At 38.5% G+C, this 22,747-nt stretch overlaps 1 long non-coding RNA gene across 1 annotated transcript in view; it reads right to left on the reverse strand.

The window, feature by feature from the left end:
* Positions 1-22,747, reverse strand: part of LOC122471932 — a 182,407-nt gene that overhangs the window by 63,174 nt on the left and 96,486 nt on the right. The window contains exon 4 of the long non-coding RNA XR_006294312.1: positions 4,304-4,442. This is a non-coding gene — a long non-coding RNA (uncharacterized LOC122471932). The remainder of the gene's footprint in view (positions 1-4,303; positions 4,443-22,747) is intronic.

The raw sequence follows: 22,747 nt of genomic DNA on the forward strand, positions 1-22,747 counted from the left end.
CAATCAAGGCTGATAAAGCTTTAAAAAAGAATAAAAGACTCTCTGTGTGATATGACTAAAAATCTACTGAAACAGATATCCCTCCCATTTTACATTCTTCATCCAAAATTCCCACTAATAGAGACTTGATGATATACATTCATTACACAAATTTTGACTTCCTTTTATGCGTAGCACTTGTCCGATAAATATAAATACTAAAACGTATTCATCATTTATCTGAAATTCAAATTTAATCAAATGTCCTGTGTTTGTATTTGTAAATCTGGCAACATGTGCCATGCCCTATGGCAGGCTCTCCATAATTCAAAGAACGCATCTCCTTCAGAGACTTTAACTGATTCTAATGTGTGATCTGGGTAGAAGTCCACTCACTGCCTTAGAAACTCTCTCTCTCAACTCCACATTCTACACACCAAGAATCTGAAGCCTGAAGATATCCTGGGATTTCCCCAAAGGCACAAAGCTGCGCACAGGCAAAGGTGGAAATGGGACCCACATTTCAGGATTTTTGCTAGTACCCCTTTTTTTTCAGTTGCCTTTTCACTCCTGCTCCTAAAGTCTCTTGGTTTTATTTTATTTATTTTTTTTAATTTTTTTTTCAACGTTTATTTATTTTTGGGACAGAGAGACAGAGCATGAACGGGGGAGGGGCAGAGAGAGAGGGAGACACAGAATCAGAAACAGGCTCCAGGCTCTGAGCCATCAGCCCAGAGCCCGACGCGGGGCTCGAACTCACGGACCGCGAGATCGTGACCTGGCTGAAGTCGGACGCTTAACCAACTGCGCCACCCAGGCGCCCCAAAAGTCTCTTGGTTTTAAAATGAACTGGGGAACTAACGAACTAACGCTGTTTGACTCAGTAGAGGGAAGGAAGCTTATCATATAAAAGGTCTAATTTCCTTTGATGAGGAAGAGGAATGCATCTCAGTCACTTTCTTACACAGAAGAGCATTTTGGATAAGAAAACAAAGAACTGTGGAGAAAGAAAATCCTGTTCAAATCCATAGAAATACTTTCTTAAAAAGAAAATTTGCCAAATATTCTTTCATATAGGTGATATACATGTTTGCATATATATAGATATATCTCATATGTATATATACACGTCATGCATACATTTATATGTCAGATATATATACAGCTTATTACATGGAGCTCATATAGGTGATATGTAATTCAAAGTTACACGATGGCTTGCTGTATTTTGCAGCTATCACTCCAGAAATCTTCCCTCTGTTTCCTCACAGGTATCCTTGCTAATATTTTGATCAAAACTGCTAAGTTCCTAGCTTCTGTAAACAATGAGCTTTACTTGGAATTTATTTAAAGATTATCATGGTGACTTGCCCATGGAAAAGCCATTATTTTTATTTTTATTTTTCCAATGGGCAACACAGAATTTAAAGCTCTTTGGACAAACTGCTGTGTATCACATTTCCAATTCCTAGATCTTCAGAACAGAAGGCTCAAAGTTTTGTCTAGAAACTTTTCCTTTTTAGCTAATCCAATTCTTTCATTTTGCACTGTTAGTCCAAATGATGCGATTCTGTCACTAGAGAAGACAGAGGCCAAATTAAGTCAATTCTCTGTAGAAGATCTTAATCTAACATACATTGCTTATCAATCTGCCTTTCTCGTGTTTCTTGGAAGTCAAATCCAATTATCCCAAATGCAAATAATAAGGCAAATTTCACTTTATTAAAAAATCATCCCAAACACATTCTTACAGTATCAGACTTTATTTAAAAAAGAAATACATGAAATTTCAGAATAGGATAAGTTCAGATGATTTTTGGAATTCCTTATAAGGGAATGTGACCCCAAATCTCAGTTCTTTAGGTCAAAGCATCCTCAACCACTACATCCAATTATGATGCACTTAGACTTTGAGGTCTATCAAGTTAACCATCCAAGTGGTTTTCATGGAACGTCCAGATAGGAGAGAAGCACAGAGTACCATATCACAAATAACAACTTTCTATTTCAAGTGACTCTACCACAGCCAGGGAGTCATGAAAACCAAAAGAAGCTCCTATTGGAAATAAATAAATAATTTTTTTTAAAAGATTGAGCACATCAGCTTCAACCTTTCCAATTATTTATTCAGCATTTTAAGTGATTCTTCTCTGCTCCACTTCCAAGCTACCTACATTTTGGTCTCTTTCTAAAATTCAAACCTATTCTCCACAGATAAAACTTGTCACCTCTGAGAAGAGTCAACATTTATTTTATTGCATACATTCTGTTATGCTTGTCGATTTTTCTATGAATCACATTACCTTTTAGTCTCACCTGTGAGAATATTATTCCATAAGAATTTCTGTAATTGAAATGTTAAAATTACACCGTCGAGACTACTACCTGCAGGATGGTGGATCCTGTCTCACCTGTCTGGACATGTTGTACTGAGCTGAGGTCACACTTACGCAAATGACATTCCAAACATTCTTCTCCCACTAAATTAAAAGGGGCAGTTCAAGCTTCTCTCTCTCCCATTGGTTAGGGATTTTGACACAGGGACTTAGAAAGCTCGGCAGTCCTAAAATGGAGCTATTGTTAGCCACATGACCTGTGTGAGGGCATGAATCCTTCTCTCCTACCTCCTGCCCCACTGCCCCTTAGTCAGCACTAATCACGATTCAACACTTGAAAACTAGGCAACTGACTGAAAATGTTCTACTTGAACTTTGATTTCAGAAGGGTGGCATGTCTTAAAATGTTGACCATTTACTGATTAACTGAGAAGACAGAATTCCCCCAAACTGTAGCTAGTCTGAAGCTAAAATCTTAACACAGAAAAACTGAATAAGGAAACATACTCTCTTAAGATCCCTGCCATCTATAAACTTTTCTATTAGATCTTGGCTGTAGATAAATGCGATTACTATACATTATGTCTTTGAAGAATTTCTTCTTCCCCAAGACTCCTTGCCATTGGAAATTGGTTGCTTCCTTATCAGACATGTCCCTATATCAAAATCATAAAATAATTGCTGATGAAAGGTCTATTGTTTCATAGTTGTAAAGCCATCCCTTTCATACCTATTAGGCAATCTTCTCAAGCATGTGATAATAACAATAAAGTATGACTGAGGACAAGACATGAGCTGTGCTTACAGCCAATGGTAGGAGTGTGTCTAATGGAGATAGTATTTCCATCCATGATTCCAAACGGCACCCATATACCACTCTCTTTTACTCTGAACAGTATGAGCTGCCAGCTTGGAGGTATTCTTTCCTTCTCAAGAGAGTAGAAAAATAAAAGTGTTTTGTTCTTTAATACACTATAGGAGTGAATAAAGGTATACTGGAGGAGGTGGGGATGTGTGGAGAGGATAAATCAAAGTATAGAGAAAACAGTAGAATAAAACAGAAAAGCCAGTGTTTGTTTAGAATGCGTAAATGCTACTCTCAGAGGCCCGAGGTAAAAGTCCCAGCTGCACATTCAGTTACTTTCTGTCACAAGAATTAATAAGAATGAACATAAGAATTAATAATCATCATAATATTTGTTGTAATTACTATCTAAATTCCATCGATCTAAGTGTTCTATTGTCAAAAGCAAGCCCAAATTGATGACAGAATAAGTATCCTTCTCTGAGTTAAACCTAAAATTATTTTGGCATTGTCAAACCACTCAGCTTCCTTTCAAATCCATGTTTAATCCAAAAAAAAAAAAAGTAAAAGAAAAAAAAAAATCCATGTTTAATCCTGTCATTGATATACTTATCTAAGCTCTTTTGGAATCCACTTATCTCACAAAGAGTTCAGGTAATTCAATTAAGAACAAAAATATGTTTAGCTTTTTTGATAAAAATTTCTCACTGATATTTTGTTGTTCTCAGAGCGTATGTATACTGTCCATTTGCCATAGCTGAATTATTTTCTTTACAGAGATGATTACTTTCAAGTGAGAGCTAAACATTGTCTCTAGATAGCTTTATGTTGCTGCTACCTTTAGTTTATATTCAAACAAAAGGAACAAATAACTTTCCTAAAGATAGTGCTACTATCACTAACTTCCATTTACTAATATCTTTCCTTAACTAATTAGTATTTAACTGGTGAATAAATACCTAGTTAAAACAATTACAATAGGCTCATAATGCCATCTAGTGGACAATCTTCAAAATATCGTCCCATGGGCCATTTTCTTTCTATCCTTCAAAATGTCATCATTATTCTTGAAGAAGTAATCCAAACTACTAGCTAAGAATTATTGGTTAGTATCGCTGAACCCTCAGACAGAGCCATGATAGCATTTCCAACACTGGTGAAGTCTTAGGGAAAATTAACTTACCATCTTGTGTGCCTCCGCTCCTTATCTGTTCAATGGATGGAGCCAATGCCACTGGGAAAAAGGAGAGTTGCCCCAGTAGTAATTCAATGTACTGAGTTCATCCTCAGTAACAGTATCTTAGGTAGCTTCTGCTTCCCATCTGGAAGATAAAAGCATAATCTCTGTTGGCTTGAATATAAATTATATATATAACTTTTTTATATAAAAATTTTACAATTTCATCTAATCTTAACAGCTACTTTGTGAATATGGGGGAATGTACTCATATTACACTTGAAGGAATTAAAGTTATTGAAAAGTGGGGCGCTTGGGTGGCTCAGTCAGTTAAGGTTCTGATTCTTGATTTGGCTCAGGTCATGATCTCATGGTTTGTGGGTTCAAGCCCCGCCATCAGGCTCTGTGCTGGCAGTGCAGAGCCTGCTTGGGACTCTTTCTCTCTCTCCCTCTCTCTCTGCCCCTCCCCTGCTCATGATCTTTCTCTCTCTCTCTAAAAATAGATAAATAAACATTTAAAAAAATTGTAAAGAAAGTTAATGAAAAGTAAGTGACTTGACCAGAGTCAAATACCTACAGAAAGCTCAAATTCAATCACAGATTTTCAAAATCTCAATGACTCTTTCAATAAACCAGCAGTATATTAGAAGAGTGGCATTTTATGACAAAGGAGACCTTTTCTCAGAAATGAAGGTTAAATACATGCTTATCTATTAACGTGATTGATTCACAACTTTAGCAGATACAAAAGGAAAAATATGTGGTTATCTCAACAGATGCTTAAAAAGCGTTTGATCAAATCCAACTCACATTCTCAATGATAACAGAAGTCTTAAAAGGTAGGAAGAGAATGTTTCCATAGCTTGATAAAGATTACATATAAGAATCCTACCATTATCGTCATATTTAATGGTGAAACATCATAATTCTTTCCAATTACATTCAGTAATAAGGCTAGTGTTTCTGCTATTATTGCTTTAATTCATCAATGTACTTGAAGCCTGAGGCTATGCCATAAGACAAGATAAAGATATAATATATTGGTTGTTTGCCATGAAAACCCAAAAGAATTTTAAAAAATCAGAATTTATAAAATAGTTATGAAACAGTGCCAAATGCAAGACAAACATAAAGTAATAACCTTCCTATACAATTAGAAAATGTAATAGGAAAAAAAAAACAATGACATGTATAACAGGAAAATAAAAACACACAGAAAGCAAATAAAACAAAGTGAACAAACTGAAAATACTTAGAGTAAACCAAATGAGAAATGTGCAAGGTTTCTATAAATAGGAGTTGATTTTATTGAATGCTTTTTTAGCATCTATTGATATGATTATACATATTTTTTAACTTTGGATTTGCTTATGCAAATGTAGGGAAGTTTTATGACTATATACAATTTTGAAATGGAATACCATATAAATTTTACAAGAAAGAGACTGAGAAAAGTATTTGCAACTATTTAGTTCAAATATAATTTCTTCAAAGAAGCCACCTTTTATATCCCTATCTTCATGATATTTCTTCATTATTCCCTATTAATTATTATTCTCATTATTCAGAATCTTACTTTGGAATAATACGTTAATTACTGTGATCATTCTGTTAATTTTTCAGTCAATCTCTCCTCCTTTAGGAAAATATGAGTTCCCTGAAAACATGAATCCTGTTTTTCTCACCAAGCACATATTTTAGAAAATAACGGGCTCAATAAGTGTTCGTTAAGTGAATAAATGAAAGTAAATCTATGTAGAACAATTACAATTAAGAAGAAAAAATAACGAACTCCACAAGCATATGAAAAGACTATGAACATGTAATTCCTAGAAGAAGGATATCAACCAATAAACCCATGAAAAATTTTTGTCTCAATATAAGAGAAATAACATTTTTAGATCTCTTCATTTCTTTCCTGGCATCTCATGATCCCAGAAAAGGGACTGGTCAGGCAAATGACAATGTTGTAGAAAGGAAGTGAATTACCATGTAAAGAAAACAGTCAGGTAAGAAGAGAAATGGAATGGAATGCCCATTTTTGCCATTCCCATGTGGTAAGGCAGGAGTAGACTAGACAGGAGGAAGCAAGCCCCAGAAAAGTATGTTATACTGAAATCCTACTGAAATCCCAGAAGTCATAATGCTAGTTTAGCTGAAAAGTAGAACTAAAGCAGAAGAGCTTTTGTGTCCCATACACAGTTTGGAAATCTATATATGGTGGTAATAAGGGCAGGTCAAGTGTAATGAGGAATATTTTCTCACAAGGCAATATTGCTTGATCATATCAGAGTTCAAATAGTTACAGAGATAGAGACAGAGACAGAGACAGAGAAACAGAGCACCAGAGTTACAACACTGAATTACCCTCTGATCCCATGAGACTAGGAAATCTTACAGATGTGCTGACATAAAAGGTTGTTGATAAGGCATGTTGGAGATCTTGATGGTATGGGTTGGAGTTGTTGTGGCCAGAAGGGAGTTCTGGGTTGCAAGGCAACAACCCAGGGCAGGGATCTCTTGGGGGATCTCAGAAAACCTCGGGAATATTAAGTTCCAGGCAGAGCTGTGGTGGGGCTGAATTATCTGTGAAGAAGTACAGACCATGACAAAATCAAGAAAACAGACTACATGCATTCATGAGTTGCCAAATTCATCCTCAGTCCATGAGTCAGAGTAGTCAGTCCTAAGTAGAGATCAATGAGAATTTAGAAGATAATGCAAGGGTCCAAAGACCTTTCTCTCCACTACTGTGAGGTTGGGTAAGCCTATCTATGTAGCTTTTATTTACGGAAAACTATCTTTTGTCAGAGAAGGGGAAAGAGGAAAAATAGCCCTGCTAGAGACTTAACATTTTAATTTCCCAGATAACTGTTACCTAAAATTAGAATGTCTTCAACCAGAAAATACATTAATTTGCAAATTTGAGTTAGGTTTCTCATAAGGAACATAAAATATGTTATAGAAAATAAAGGAGTATAAAGAGAAGTGACATTATTATATTATATTTCACCCAGCAGATTGGCAAAGATGAAAAAGATTGTTATTATTTGTTGTTGGTTAAAGTGCAAAGAAACAGGTAATCTAAAATACTCAGTTGGAAGTAATGTACATTGCAAAGTGTTTCTGAGGGCAGTTTGACACTATTGACCCCAATTTATTTTTTTTTTTATTTTTTTTTAAGTTTTTTTTTTTTATTTATTTTTGGGACAGAGAGAGACAGAGCATGAACGGGGGAGGGGCAGAGGGAGAGGTAGACACAGAATCGGAAACAGGCTCCAGGCTCTGAGCCATCAGCCCAGAGCCCGACGCGGGGCTCGAACTCACGGACCACGAGACCGTGACCTGGCTGAAGTCCGACGCTTAACCGACTGCGCCACCCAGGCACCCCTCCAATTTAAATAATATACCCCACATCCAGCAATTCCATTTCTGGATATCAAATTCAATTATTAGAAAATCTACATCAGAAAATCTACATTAGAAAATCTACAAATTAAGATTAGAAAATCTTAAATTGAATTAGATAATAAGAATAACTTATTGGCACAATCAAGGACAAGTCCACAGATAGTTCAGGCTTCAGGCAGGGTACAATCAAGACTCTAAAATTGCTTCCTTCCAAGTACCAGCTTTCTATTTGTTCCGGTGTTCCTAATCTTCAAAAACTGGCTACAAGCAGAAACCAGGATTACCAGCTTCTTCATTTACATCCAGGGGAGAGAAAGTGTTTCTCCATTCAAAAAGGAACAAAAAAAAAATTTTTTTTAAGTTTATTTTGAGAGAGACAAAGATAGTACAAATGGGGGAGGGTCAGAAGGGGAGATAGAGAATCCCAAGAAGGCTCAAAGCTGCCAGCATGGAGCCTGATGCAGGGTTCGAACTCATGAAACTATGAGATCATGATCTGAGCCGAAACCAAGAGTCAGATGCTTAACTGACTGACCCATTCAGGTGCCCCAAAAAGGAATAAAATTCTTGACCCTACTCCACTTGGACCATTTTAGGCTACATAGGTGTCTCAGTAGCAATCACTTAGCATAAGAAAAGGAGGATCCTGATAGGCTAAGCCAAATTAAAACTAACCCAAAGGGTTAGAAGTAGAGTCAACCCTACCAATAATACATGGCTGCTATAAAAAGTACATTTGAATATGTACCTACATGTGAATAGTGGGATGCTATTTTGAGATATTAAGCTATTTCCCCCCATTGTTTCTGTACCCCACTGACCTTCTCCCTGCCTAGGCTGCTAGGGCATCTCATCTTCACTGCCACAAGGGAGGAACGATGTGACAGAGCACAGGCTAAAAGAGTGAAATCTTCTTGGCTTTTGAGTTCAGAAGATTTGGTGGAACATGATTAGTTAGAGAAATATTCCTCCTGAAGTGGGAGAATAGAAGTATCAGAGAAACGAGGTAACCAGGTTACGTATTCGTTGAGACAAGAACCTTTCGCCACATCAGAGCTGAAGGAGAGAGGAGAACAGAAATGATAGACACTCTAGCAATAACTGAGGAATTCAAGAGCAGAGTAATCCTGGTCTACTTTCTACAGACCTTCCCCAGTAGTTCCTAAGGCAAGTCCACTGAGCTCCCCCTGATTCAAGAGGGTGCTGGAAATGCTTGGGTGGGAAAGGGCCTTAAGGAACTCCACCTGAGTCCCTGCTGCATCCCAAGGGATGCTCAGGAATTGTGGAATGATTTTAAAGCTGCTTTTGAGGAATGCAGGAGTACCTAAGACAGACCCAGATCTGGAGAGGCCTAGCTGTCAGTAACAGTAATCCTTATAAATAAGGATTAGATGGAGCATGGATATCTTTGGATGGAGGTCCTTATAGGTCCCCATAATGTAGTACCTGGGATCCTCTGTGGAACCTACATACACCTCAAGAAAAGGTGTCAAGAAAATGTGGAATTAAAAAAAGAATGTTTCTGCCATCCTAAAAACCATGACCCATTAAGTTCAGTTATAGAAAAAAAAATGTATGGGGCACTTGGGTGGCTCAGTCGGTTGAGCGTCCGACTTCGGCTCAGATCATAATCTCACAGTTCCTGAGTTCGAGCCCCGCAATGGGCTCTGTGCTGACAGCTCAGAGCCTGGAGCCCGCTTCAGATTCTGTGTCCCCCTCTTTCTCTGCCCCACCCCTGCTTGTGCTCTGTCTCTGTCTTTCAAAAATGAGTAAACATCAAAAAAATTAAAAAAAAATGGACACTTCATGGAGTAAGACTCACACCTGCTACTTATGCATGTGAATGAACATGCAAATGATTGGATAAAGTTCTGGACAGAAAAATGAACAAAGGTTAACAGAGGCAGGGATGTCTCATATAATTGTACCATTCACATAGATATTTTGATTCTGTATTATTCTATATTAATGAGAAATAGTATAATATAGAGGTTAAGAGTTCCAGCTCTGGGGACAGTTTGGGCAAGTTCCTTAACTTCTTTGTACCCTGGTTTCCTAAGCAAAATGCAAATAATAATATTATCTACCTCATGGAATTATTATAAGTATTAAATACATGTAAAGCTCTTTTTTAAATACTTAACATATAACAAGTACTCAACAATGTTTTTATTATTTTGCATTTTGATGAAAATGTATTTGTATGTTACTTGTATCAATTTTTAAATGATCTTATAATAAAACCAAAAAGAAAATTAACAACCCAAAGTAGAATATTGAAGATACCAATGCAAAGTAATACACAAATGGTATCAAATATATAGCTGGCCCTTACGTTAAGAGGACAAGAATGTGTCAATGAGGATACTTAGATTTGCTGTGATTAGAGAGAATTTCAGAAGGATATAGAATTTGGATTGAGTCTTGAAGATTAGGTAGGATTTGGATTCAGGTGAAACACGTTTTATTGTTAAAAGAATGTGGCTGGTGAAGAAAGAGGTCCAAATGTCAAAGTTGTGTTTGGGAGATGGATGTCAATTGTTTGTAGTGAATGTTTTTAGATACTAGCTTGAGTTTACTGTTGGAAGAGTAGATTCTGCTAGATCACTCACTGAAAGTATATATCCAGAAGATTAGATAGATGATAGATACATACATACATACATACATACATATATACATACATAGATACACAGATATTCTGGAGGTGATGCGTGAGCCACTGATGATCTTTGAGCAGGGTTTACCAAGAATAATCAGCAGCTGGGGCACCTGGGTGGCTCAGTCACTTAAGCATCTGACTTTAGCTCAGGTCATGATCTTGCAGTTCATGAGCTCAAGCCCCACGCTGGGTTCTGTGCTGACAGCTCAGAGCCTGGAACCTGCTTCAGATTCTGTGTCTCCCTCTCTCTCTGCCCCTCCCCCACTTACACTCTGTCTCTCTCTCGCTCAAGAATAAATAAACACTAAAAAGAATTTTTTTTTTTAAAAGAATGATCAGCAGTGAAGCAGCAATGGCTCAGAAGTGAGCAGACATGGGTCTAGAAGGAACTGTATCAAGCTTGAAGACGAATCACATGGTTTTCTATTAACATAAGAATAAAAACAAAGGCAGAAGTCCATTTTCTTCAGAAAAAACAACAAAAAAATTAAATCTCTACAGACTCTCCATGCCCAGGATCTCTGTGCCTATGTCTGTTTGTGGGTGGGCTCTTCTTGTAAGGGCTCCTGATGGCTTCCGTCTTTGTCTGTGTTCTCTCTCTCCCTCAAGACAGGGACTGTGTCTACTGTTGACAGGTCACCATTTCACTTAACGTCCTGCCCAAACTGGACACACGATAACTCTGAAGGCCTTACTGACTTAAAACCCAGTGAAATAATGTGGGGATTTGAAATGTAGTTTTACCTTAGTAGATCTTTTACCCTGGGTCTCACGCCTTTTGATTTTATCCAGGTTCCCAGGACCTTGTTTTCATTTGCTATCAGAGGTGATAACCTCACTGTTAGTTCTTCTGTATTTACTCCAAAGTATAACTGAAAAGCTGAACAATAACCTATAGGAAGAAGGGATGCAACAAATCTCACAGATGGCTGGGCTCACAAATTGAAATTGTATTCAGAAAGGGAATATTTGAGTATAATTGTCTCTTCCTTGGGAAGAACAGTGAGGACTCATATAAACTCACTTTGCATGGTTATTTTTGGAAAACATAAACCAAGCCAAGTGGATACTGTGCAATTGCTTTAGTATTTAATATTGTATGTAATATGATCTAAAAAAAAATTTTTTAGTGTCTTATTTATTCTTGAGAGAGACAGAGATAGAGCACAGGGGAGGGGCAGAGAGAGGGAGACACAGAATCTGAAGGAGGTTTCAGGCTCTGAGCTGTCAGCACAGAGCCCGACAGGAGGGACTCAAACTCATGAGCCCGTGAGACCATGAACTGAGCTGAAGCCAGACGCTTAACCGACTGAGCCACCCAGGCGCCCCTATTTAATATGATTTTAGTACATTAATAATGCTCGTTTATTAAAAAGTTTTGAAAAGACAACCAAGAAAAAGAAACCATAATATTAGTAACCATAATACAACCATTATTAACATATTGTTATATATCCTTTCAGAATTTTTATGCATAATTTTGCAAAAAGAAAAGTATACATAACTTATACATATACTATTTATATTCTCCTCTTTAGACTACTTTTGCCACTTCAAATAGGTGAAGACCTTTCAAATATTATTATTCTTTAAAACTGCAGTGTATGGGCACCTGGGTGGCTCAGTTGGTTGAGCATCCAACTTTGGCTCAGGTCATGATCTCACGGTTCATGAGTTCAAGCCCCACGTCGGGCTCTGTGCTGACAGCTCAGAGCCTGGAACCTGCTTTGGATTCTGTGTCTCCCTCTCTCTCTGCACCCCCCTCCCCTGTTTGCACCCTGTCTCTGTCTCTGTCTCTATCTCTGTCTAAAAAATAAAATAAACATTAGAAAAAAACAAAAAAATAAATAATAACTGCAGTGTAATTTATTATCCCTCTAAATAAATCTTTCTGGCAAATACACAATTATTCCTAATTTTTCATTTGTATGCAAAATATACATTGAACATTTTTTTGTGTGAAGGTGTTCACACTTGTTAAAATATATGCCTGAGGTAGATACTTCAAAATCAGAATTACTGAATCCATGGCATACATATTTTATAGCTTATACCTAGAAAGGTTATACCAATTAGCAGTGCCAACAACACTATGTGAGAGTCATTTTGTTGATGTCGGGGCTGCTCTATGCAGAATTTATGGATATTTCTACACGCTGCCTTCACAATGTCTAGTCAACTGGGACTCTGGAATAAGCCAGTGATTTTTACTCTTGTATATGAAACACAACCACCTATGAATTTCCTCTCTTCTTCCTTCCATCCTAAATACAGACAACTTCAACAAACTCCCAGGCTACTTAGGATCCCTAACTGAAGTTTTGAGCCGGGGCGGAAGATGGCTTCCAAAGATGGCCGCCAGCAATTCCTCCCCTCATTCTGCGCATGTGCCACACCTACCATACAAAGGTAGAATCTACTTCCCCTGCTCTTGTATCTGGGGTAACTTTGTGACTTGCTTTGACCAGTAGAATGTGGTAGAAGTAGCACTGTGAGTTCTAGGTCTTGGCTTTAGAGGCCTGGCAGTTCGTACCCACCCTCTTAGAACTGGGAGTCACCATACAGAGAGACTTGGCTATCCTGAAGGAGAAAGGGGAGATGGCAGCCTTCTAGACATCTCAGTGTTCCCTACCAAGACGTGTGTGCAAAGCTTTCTTGGATATTCCAGTGCCAACCAAGCTCTCATCTGAAATCAGCCTCATGGGTGATCCCAGCAGACACCATATAGATCAGAAAAACAATCTAACTGAGCATAACCAAGCATGGAATTGTGGGAAATGAGAAAATATTGTTATTTCAAATCATTAAGTCTTGGGGTGGTTGTTACATGGCAATAGGTAATTGAAACACCGGTTATCAGTAGTTTTAAAAGCTATAGATTTGACTTGCATGCATAGCTGTGGAAAAGACTGCTACACTCCTACTTTAATGTCTATTGCTAATTATTTTCTTAGTAATAGACCCCCTGCTTTTTAGCGGTTTATATGGCTATCCAGAATAAAAAGTATATTCCCCAGTCTTCCTTGTGTCCAGTGTGGCAATGTGACTAAGTTCTAGCCAAGAAACATAAGCAGAATTATCATGTGGGACTTCTAAAGAAGTTTCTTAAGTATCTTTAAAGGGAGGGGTACATTCTTCTCTCTTCCCTGCTTCAATATTTTTTTTTCCTGCTTGCTGGAATACTAAAATAATGACTGAGGCTCAAGCACCATGTGAGACCCTAAGGCACATAAAAATGCTGTAAAGCAAAAAATAAAAAATAATTTGGCCCTTGATGATACTGGAGCAGCCATGAAAGGCCTGGACTGACTGCATTCTGACTTTTATTGGAGAGCGAAACAAACTTCTACTTTTTTTCAATCTACTGGGTCTTGTCATGTTTTTGTTGTTGTTGTTGCTGCTGCTGTTTAATCCATTCAGTCATTCTTTATCTTTTGGTGGGCATTTAATCTATTTACATTTAGAGTAATTACTGATAGGGAAGGATATACAATTGCCATTTTGTTTTCTCTTAGTCCTGTTCTTTTTTTTTCTGCTATTCCTTCTCCTAGTATCTTCTGTGTTTTGTTAAATTTTTGTATTGATTTGCTTTGATTCTCTTCTCTTTTTTTCTTTTATGTAGCTTCTATAGAGGGTGTGTATGTGTGTGTGGGGGCGGGGGGGTGTATATGGTTACCCTGGGGTTTATTTTAAGCTAATTATCGCTTAAATTCAATCACAAAGACTATACATTTTAACACTCCCCCCCCCCACACACACACACACACTTCGTTATCATTGTCATAATTTATATTTTCTGATTCTCACTAAGGGAACTGTCCTTGAGCTATTGCTGAATTGCATTTGTGGGAGGGTCCTGGGGCTGCCTACTTAGCCATCTTGTTGATGTTACTTCAAGCCAGTTCTCATCTTTATTCAAATATTTATCATTTATTTTCTCTTAACCCTATTGTAATATGACTATAGTTTTCTTGGAGTGTTCTGATATTTAATATAGCACAATAGGATTTTTTTAGGCAGCACTTTAGCCATTAAATTTGCTGCAAATGCACCTAAATGTATACACTTAAAAGAACTGGAAGTCAAGAAAAGTACTAAAGGAGGGGCGCCTGGGTGGATCAGTCAATTAAGCATCCCACTTCCCCTCAGGTCATGATCTCGCAGTTCATGAGTTGGAGCCCTGCGTCGGGCTCTGTGCTGACAGCTCAGAGCCTGGAGTCCACTTCAGATTCTGTGTCTCCCTCTCTCTCCACCCCTCCCCTACTTGTGCGCGCTCGCACTCTGTCTCTCTCTTTCTCTCTCCTCGCTCAAGAATAAATAAACATTTAAAAAAAAAAGATAAGAAAAGTACTAAAGGAAGTCTATCTGTCCATAATATAAATTAAGGAGTCTTGACAACTGACCAAGGCTTGAAAAAGTCCTCCTTGGTTCTTCAGGGTCTTAGCCCATGGTGTTCTGATTCAAATTTATGATCAGCTCTCCAAGCTTGGGGAAACAATTCCTGAGGGTGTTTGCTAATTCCTATTGCATAAATAGTCCCACCTAGGTTGACTCAAACTACTAACGTGTTGTCACTGAACAGGAGTTGGGAAGATCTGTGAAGGTTTGTACACGACTTGTTCTCAAGGAATCCCCTCAGTACACTTCAATCCCACTACCCTCTTTTTTTTTTCCTTTTACTCTCTGATTCAGCCAGTTAGAAATGTATTTCTTTGTGCAAATGTTTGCTCTTAAGAGTAAGTTATTACTTACGCCTTTATGTGTGTTTATACATGCGTTTATCTTCCTGTTTATTGAAAACAATGGACAAAACCTTTTAAAGAACACATGATGTCTTGCAAAGCCAAACTTATATATTAATGTGCATCTAACCTATGTTTCTCTCAGTGTTTATTTAGACAGGTATGGGCATGTTAGATAGGAAGTAATAAAAGGTTTTGACGGGATATTTGGGTATAAAAGGATACATTCCTTAGAAAATATTTATCAATACCCATCAGCATATACTAATCCATTGGCTCAAAGGAGAACAAGAGGAGGAATTCACCTACATTCATTTTAGGTGAAATTAGCATAAACAGAAAGGTAAGGCACTGAGAAAATGTTTCTACTGTTCTCTGGTCTCCATGTATATAATTAATAGATATTTGAGAATGATCTGTGTCTTTATTTCTCCTTCTCCTCACAGTGCTGCTGTAAAACTCAGCAGGTATTAAAAAAAAAACAAACAACACAACAACTCAGCAGGTATAGCTAAGTGGATAAACATTATTTTATATTAAAATTAATTTATAATTTTAAATACAAGAGGAAAGGCAAAATAAGAGGTGAAATGCTAGAGGTTATCCCATTTTATGTAAAATATGAGACTGCAATTAATTTTTGTGTTTGCCACTAGCCACATCAAATTATACACTAGGTTGGTGGTTAAGGGACGAGGGCTAATATATTCCCATTTCTCTCCTGTTAGAGGCACTTCCATGGAAAATTTTTAGAAGCACTGCTGTGGTAAAACATTGCCCTCCTGCAATTGCTCCGTTCTGCTTTTAAGGACTACTCCACTGCAGATGCCCAGAGGGACGGTGGGTCTCTCTTAGTGTTTGCTTTCTTTGAAGTTTCTCTCAGTCCCTTTGTTCTGTTTGATTTTCTGTAGCTGAATCCTTTGGTGATTTCTGGGGGATTTCCCCTGGAGTCATTTTGTAGAAATAAAAGTGTCCTGTAGAGGATTTGTTCTTCCTTTGCCTGTCTTAATATGTCCTGGCATCTTTCCTGTTTTAGGACAAGAAAGCATCAATTCAAAGAGGCCGACTGATGTGTTCAAGGTTACAGACCCAAATCAGTAGCTCAGTGTGACAAGAGAGCAGGACCCTGGATATCCAGAGAAAGAGTTTGCCGTCATCTTATCACTGAACTTGGGGCGGGGTCCCGGTCTCAGGTGGGGAAATGAGTGACTATGATGAGACCGTGTATTTTAACATGTTTGGGCCTCTGTCTCCTCACGTGTAAAATGGGAAGGATGTGGACTACCCATTGCTTTTCAACCTGCAGTGATATTTCAGTGACCTCAGAGACAAGGGAAGAAGGGGTTCTAGGCTCTTTACTCCCAATTCAACCACAGTTGGGAAAATGTCTGTATTACTTTTAACTGTGATGTGCATTGAGGTCATGAAAATATGAAAAGAATAATTGCATATATATATATGCATACATGTGTATGTGTATATGTATGTGTATACCTGTGTGCATGCACGTATATATATATACATATACGTACATATATAAATACACACACACACACACACACACACATATGCAGTCAAATGCTCTACCCCCTGAGCTATACCCCCATCACACACATATATACTGTACTGTACCATTACATTTCTTAAATTTGATACATTTATCAATAAAATTATGAAACTTGCTTGCATTTGCTTTTAGGAGGACTTTAAATCCCCCCAATAATAGTTACTTTGATGACCATGGTAGTATAATTCAATACTAGATGTGAAAGACAAAAAAAAATGCTGGCATGTCAGTTATATCGGGAAAATGTCATTATTAATCTATATGTGTGCATCATCACTAAAACCTGAAAAAGCAGTGATACGGAATTTTTAATAAATGACCCAAGGAAAGTCCTCACCAGAATTTTTCCCTTCATTTAAGTCAAAGTGTCCCAATCACGGCAATCAGTGAGTTCTAGACTCCTCCATTCCTTTTAAGCCCTTTTCAGACCTCGTGGCTGGAAGTACTTCATGCAGCTGAAGAGAATCTAGTCCACGTTAGAGTTCAGCTCTAGTGAGAAGGAGCAAGGTCTATAGAGCTCCTCAAAAGCTTCTCCAAGAGCTACGCAACACAAGGAACATTTTTAAAAAATTTATTACATAGATTGTTTTCTTTTCTTTCTCTTTGCAAATGTTTTTCTGGATTAAAAAAACAAACCAGGGGCGCCTGGGTGGCTCAGTCGGTAAAGTGGCCGACTTCGGCTCAGGTCATGATCTCACGGTCTGTGGGTTCGAGCCCCGCGTCGGGCTCTGTGCTGACCGCTCAGAGCCTGGAGCCTGTTTCGGATTCTGTGTCTCCCTCTCTCTGACCCTCCCCCGTTCATGCTCTGTCTCTCTCTGTCTCAAAAATAAATAAATGCTAAAAAAAAAATTTTTTTTAAAACAAACAAAAAAAAAACAGTCACTTGTTTCTCTACTGGATTGTATTCAGTTTTAATCCTTGAGACCAACTGTCCCCATATACCAAAAAAAAGAAAAAAAAAAAGAAAAAAAAAAGGTAAATCTTAACAAAAGCTTATATTGCTTTCTGCACTTAAGTTAGTTTATGACAAATTAAAGTGAATGTTTCTTTCTCTACTTGGAATTTTTCATCTACTATGTAGATCATTTGTAGATCTGTCTCTGGAATCTTCTTCCCCTTCACTAATGACATTTTATATGCCAGACAATTCACATTACTGTAAACAACAGAAATGAATCTCTACTCCATCCATCTCTTAATTATTGTGTTTTGCCTATTTAAATTATTCCTGTTATGTATGATATGTGTCAAAAGAAATTTTTTAGGTCTGGGGAAAAAATTAATGGTTAATATTATTGCAAGTATGATCTGCAAATTTTCTACATTAGTTTCAAGAAAAGAGGTCATCAAAACACTATTGGCAAAGATTCAAAAGACAAATACTGCACAGTGTGCTCATATTACTAAAAACATCATCACTCGTACAAAATATGCCATAGGACAATGGCTAGGACATTATGGTGTGATTTCATCAATAATTAATACTACAGTACTCTTGCCGAGATACAAAGTTAATTTGGAGAAGCCTGGAATCACAGATCTCATATCTAGAAATGAGCTTCAAGCCACTGAAACAATGGCTTGTTATTACAACTAATTTTATAGTTGAGGACGCTGAAGCCCGCACAGGCAACTTTGGAGGTCATACAGAAATTTACTGGTAGATCTGGGGCAACGATCCAGGGATATGTTTTTGCTTAAAAGTATTCAGTCGGAAGAAAGGACATAATTACATTACTTCCCAGCATTGTTGTGAGGATCATTGGAAGTTAGGTTGACCCTTGAACAACATGAGGGTTTGGGGCATTGACCCCTGTGCACTTGAAAATCCGCATGTAGGGGCACTTGGGTGCCTTAGTCGGTTAAGCTTCTGACTCTTGGTTTTGGCTCAGGTCATGATCTCACAGGTTGCGAGTTCAAGCCTCACACTGGACTCCATAGTGACAGCAGAGCCTGCTTGAGATTCTCTCTCTTTCCCTCTCTCTCTGCCCCAACCCTTCTGTCTCTCACTCTCTCTCAAAAATATATAAATAAACTTAAAAAAAAAAAAAAGAATATCCACATACAACTTTTGAACTCTCCCCCAAATTTAACTACTAATAGCCTACTGTCGACTGGAAGCCTTGTCATTAACATAAACAATTAACACATATTTATATGTTACATGTATTATATACTTCATTCTTACAATTTAAAGTAAGCTACCCAAAAGAAAATGTTATTAAGAAAATCATAAGAAAGAGAAAATACATTTACAACACTGAGCCGTATTTATATATTAAAAAAAAAATCTGCGTGTAAGTGCACCTGCGCAGATCAATTCTGTGTTGTTCAAGGGTCGATGTAATTGTGTGAAAGCACTCTACAAATATAGTGACTGCAGTGTAACTAGCAGAATACTAATATATGTTCTGGTATCTAAAACGGAGCTGCTGTTAATGAGCTCTGCAAGAAACCAGAATGTTGTGGTGCCCCTATTAGGGAGCATTTACTTTACTTCTTACCAAGATTAAAAATGACTGATACGGATATCCCCTTGGTTCCTCGGATTGCCTTAAAAACAGGAAATTGGTTCTTGCAAATCAATACTTACTCTAGCTCTAACTATAACTTTAACAGCTGTTTCATCTATCTTAAATAGAGCTAGCTATACCACTGAAATCTGAGCATACTCCATGTGACTGACAGTTTTTTCCTAAAGCGATAACTGAGCATGTTGGATAAAGGTTAATTGCTAACTGCGGAGTGCTAATGATACCATATTGATGAAATTACGGGATCACTGATGGAGAAACGGCTCCTAAAGCAGTGGAAGCTAGAGGGAAACTCTAAATAATAGTTATTGATTTGTTTCTCTGAAAGCAACTAAGTAGCACAAACTACTCAGAAGAATAAAAATTATCCACAGAGTTTCCATTCTTTTATAATGCATTTCTTTGCTTCCAATTTTCGACCTGCCAATAGCCAATTACAATTTTAATAATTATGTGGCTCAAAATAAATACTTTATACCTTGGAGAAAAAAATACTACAAATTACTTCATTCTCTTTTATTGAGTTTCATCTCTTCTGTTGAGTGTGTTGTAAAGCATAACAATCAGGCAGTAGCTCTTAAACCTATGGCTTTCGGACAAGTGAAGCACCAAAGGAGTGGTGGATTGAAAGTACTTAAAAATAGTTAACTTCAGAAAATGCCTCATGACCCTTTATTCCCAGCCTAGGCTCTGCTCTTGCCTGAATACGGCCCTAGAATTTATTTCCATGGTTTGTCCCAAATTTCAGTAGATCAGCTGCCTCCCCAGAGGGTGCTCCCCTCCCACATCATTTTCACTGTTGTTAGCATATGTTGACAGAGTTCTCAAAACGGACTCTGTTGGATTTTATATGCATGTGGTATTTAATTATCTACCTTAAGAACTTGGTATTACCTCCTTTTGAGAGTAGAAAAAACTGGAAATCAGGAGGTTAATAAGGTCCCTTAAGCTCATAGAGTTGTCAGTGTGAGAGCCGGAAGTGGACTTCTCCATCCATTCAGGATATACAGGGCTGCAGTATGGGAAATTCCTGCTTTCCATCTGTCCATCTCCTTCTCCAGGGATCCCAGACTTCTCAGAGCAAGACAGTCATTTTCCTATGAAACTTGTTTCATCCAACAGCGAGATTCCTACCCAGTTCTCTATGTGCTTTTATTTTTTGATAATTTTTTAAATGTTTATTTATTTTTGAGAGGGAGAGAGCATGCGCGCGCCCCCACACACACACACACACACACACACACGTGGGGGAGGGGCAGAGAAAGAGGGAGACAGAGGACTCCAAGCAGGCTCCGCACTGACAGCACAAAGCCCAACGTGGGGCTCGAACCCAGGAACTGTGAGATAATGACCTTAGCCGAAGTCGGACACCTAACTGACTGAGCCACCCGAGCACCCCTCTGTGTGCATTTAGGACATATTTTAATCTACCCAATAATTTCAGTGGTATAAATTTAGATCACATATTATCTAAGATTGCTCATTTACACCTAGAAATATGCTAAAGGATGATGGAGAAAAGAGCAATTATTTTTTTAGGATCAAAAAAGAAGAAATAGTTGTGATTTAAGAGAATCAAAGCGTTCTTCACAAAGGAGGTGAGGTTTAAACCTCGGACATATGTATCCAAAGGATCCAAATTTTTTCTATCGTCTAACTCACTCCCGAGCTCCAGAATTGAAAGATTTTTTTTTTTTTTAATTTATTTTTGAGACACAGAGAGACAGAGCATGAACAGGGGAGGGGCAGAGAGAGAGGGAGACACAGAATCGGAAACAGGCTCCAGGCTCTGAGCCATCAGCCCAGAGCCCGACGCGGGGCTCGAACTCCCGGACCGCGAGATCGTGACCTGGCTGAAGTCGGACGCTTAACCGACTGCGCCACCCAGGCGCCCCCAGAATTGAAAGATTTAAAAAAAAAAAAAAAAAAAAAGTTTGTAGGGAAACAAAAAGGGTGCCTGGGTGGCTCAGTTGGTCAAACGTCCGGCTTCGGCTCAGGTCATGATCTCACTGTTCGTGGGCTCGAACCCCACGTTGGGCTCTGTGCTGACAGCTCAGAGCCTGGAGCCTGCTTCGGATTCTGTGTTTCCCTCTCTCTCCGCCCTTCCCCTACTCACGCTCTGTCTCTCTCTTTCTCAAAAATAAACATTAAAAAAATTTTTTTAAAAACCCACCAAAATGATCTGAACATTCCAAACAAACAAACCAAAAAAGTCTACGTCAAATTAATGAAAAGGTCACTGTATAAAGGAGCCAAATTTCCTCAATTTATTTTTGATCTGAGACTTCAGTGGTCTAGAAGAACAGAGATGTGGTCTGTGGCAATGACTGGAGCAGAAAGAGTAGAAAACAAAAGTCAGAGTTCTCAAGGTGAAGGCATCTTACAACGTAGAGCTTCACCCTAATGAAATTAGACAATAGGTAACTAAGTCTACACACGCGCAGTCACATACAAACACTTTAGCGAACTAACGGTTTCTCAGGGTCTCCCCTGTTCTCCCCAGTCATTGTGGCACCAGTGGGCAGAACACAAACACTGCAGGCATGGAAACACAGAATTCCCGCACTAGGTGGGGCTTTATGCTTAATCCAGTTTAACGCCATTCTCGTATGTGACAAGGGACACGAAGGCCCAGTGACTTCACCCACTCAGTGCTCCTTCACCCTGTTCTCCATCACCTTCTGTCCTCTTGTAGTTCAGGACAGGAAACTGAAACCATGTCTTCCCCTTCTCCTGCAAGACGTCATCTAAGCGAGGTGAGCAGATCATTTTTATACCATGGGTCAATTTTATTCACCTTCATATTGCCACTTTTATAGCCGATGCGTCACCGAAAAACACGCGTCTCGCAAAATGACCTCTGCCTGTAGACTGAGAAACCTGGCTGGTGAGTTTCCATAGAAACCATTTCTGAAAACGAAAAATATGGCTTAAAGTATGGCTGTCAGACTGCATGTATCCTCATACTTCTCACAGGGCTGCCGGGCCCTCCAGGCACTACTGTAAATGCCCTTTTCCTGGGGTCTCAGGTGCCCGTTATCATCATCCTCAGCTTGCTCCTCCTCCTACCACATCCCAGGTCCTTCAGAAGGAAATTACAAGGGGAGTGATCAGAAGAGATTTGAGACTCCTTTTCCCGCCCAGCAATGCAGAAGCCCCATGTGAGTGCCACCATTAGCTTTATCTTATTTTGCTGAATTTAGAGGCTGGACTTTCACTGACTTTTATATTCTTCTCCACTTAAAGAAACCTCTCACTAACTAAGACTTTATTGGTTCCAAAGGCTGCGTCCTGGCCCGGCTGAGCATACCTGGCTACTTTGGGTCACCGCCGTGTTTCCCCTAAGTCATTTCTTAGAGAATGGCCTCTGGGAACAGCTGAGGTACTTATTAGAAGAGCAAATATCAGGTCTACCAAATCAAACTTTGCATTTTTTTCCACGTTCCTTGGGTGATTCTAATGCGGCCCAAACTTTGAGACCCTCTGCTCCAAAGATATCAAGTGCAGAAGTGGGCCAAGCTTTGTAGGTAAAGC

The sequence above is a fragment of the Prionailurus bengalensis genome, chromosome B1 (genome assembly GCF_016509475.1).
Source record: "Prionailurus bengalensis isolate Pbe53 chromosome B1, Fcat_Pben_1.1_paternal_pri, whole genome shotgun sequence".
NCBI lineage: Eukaryota > Metazoa > Chordata > Mammalia > Carnivora > Felidae > Prionailurus > Prionailurus bengalensis.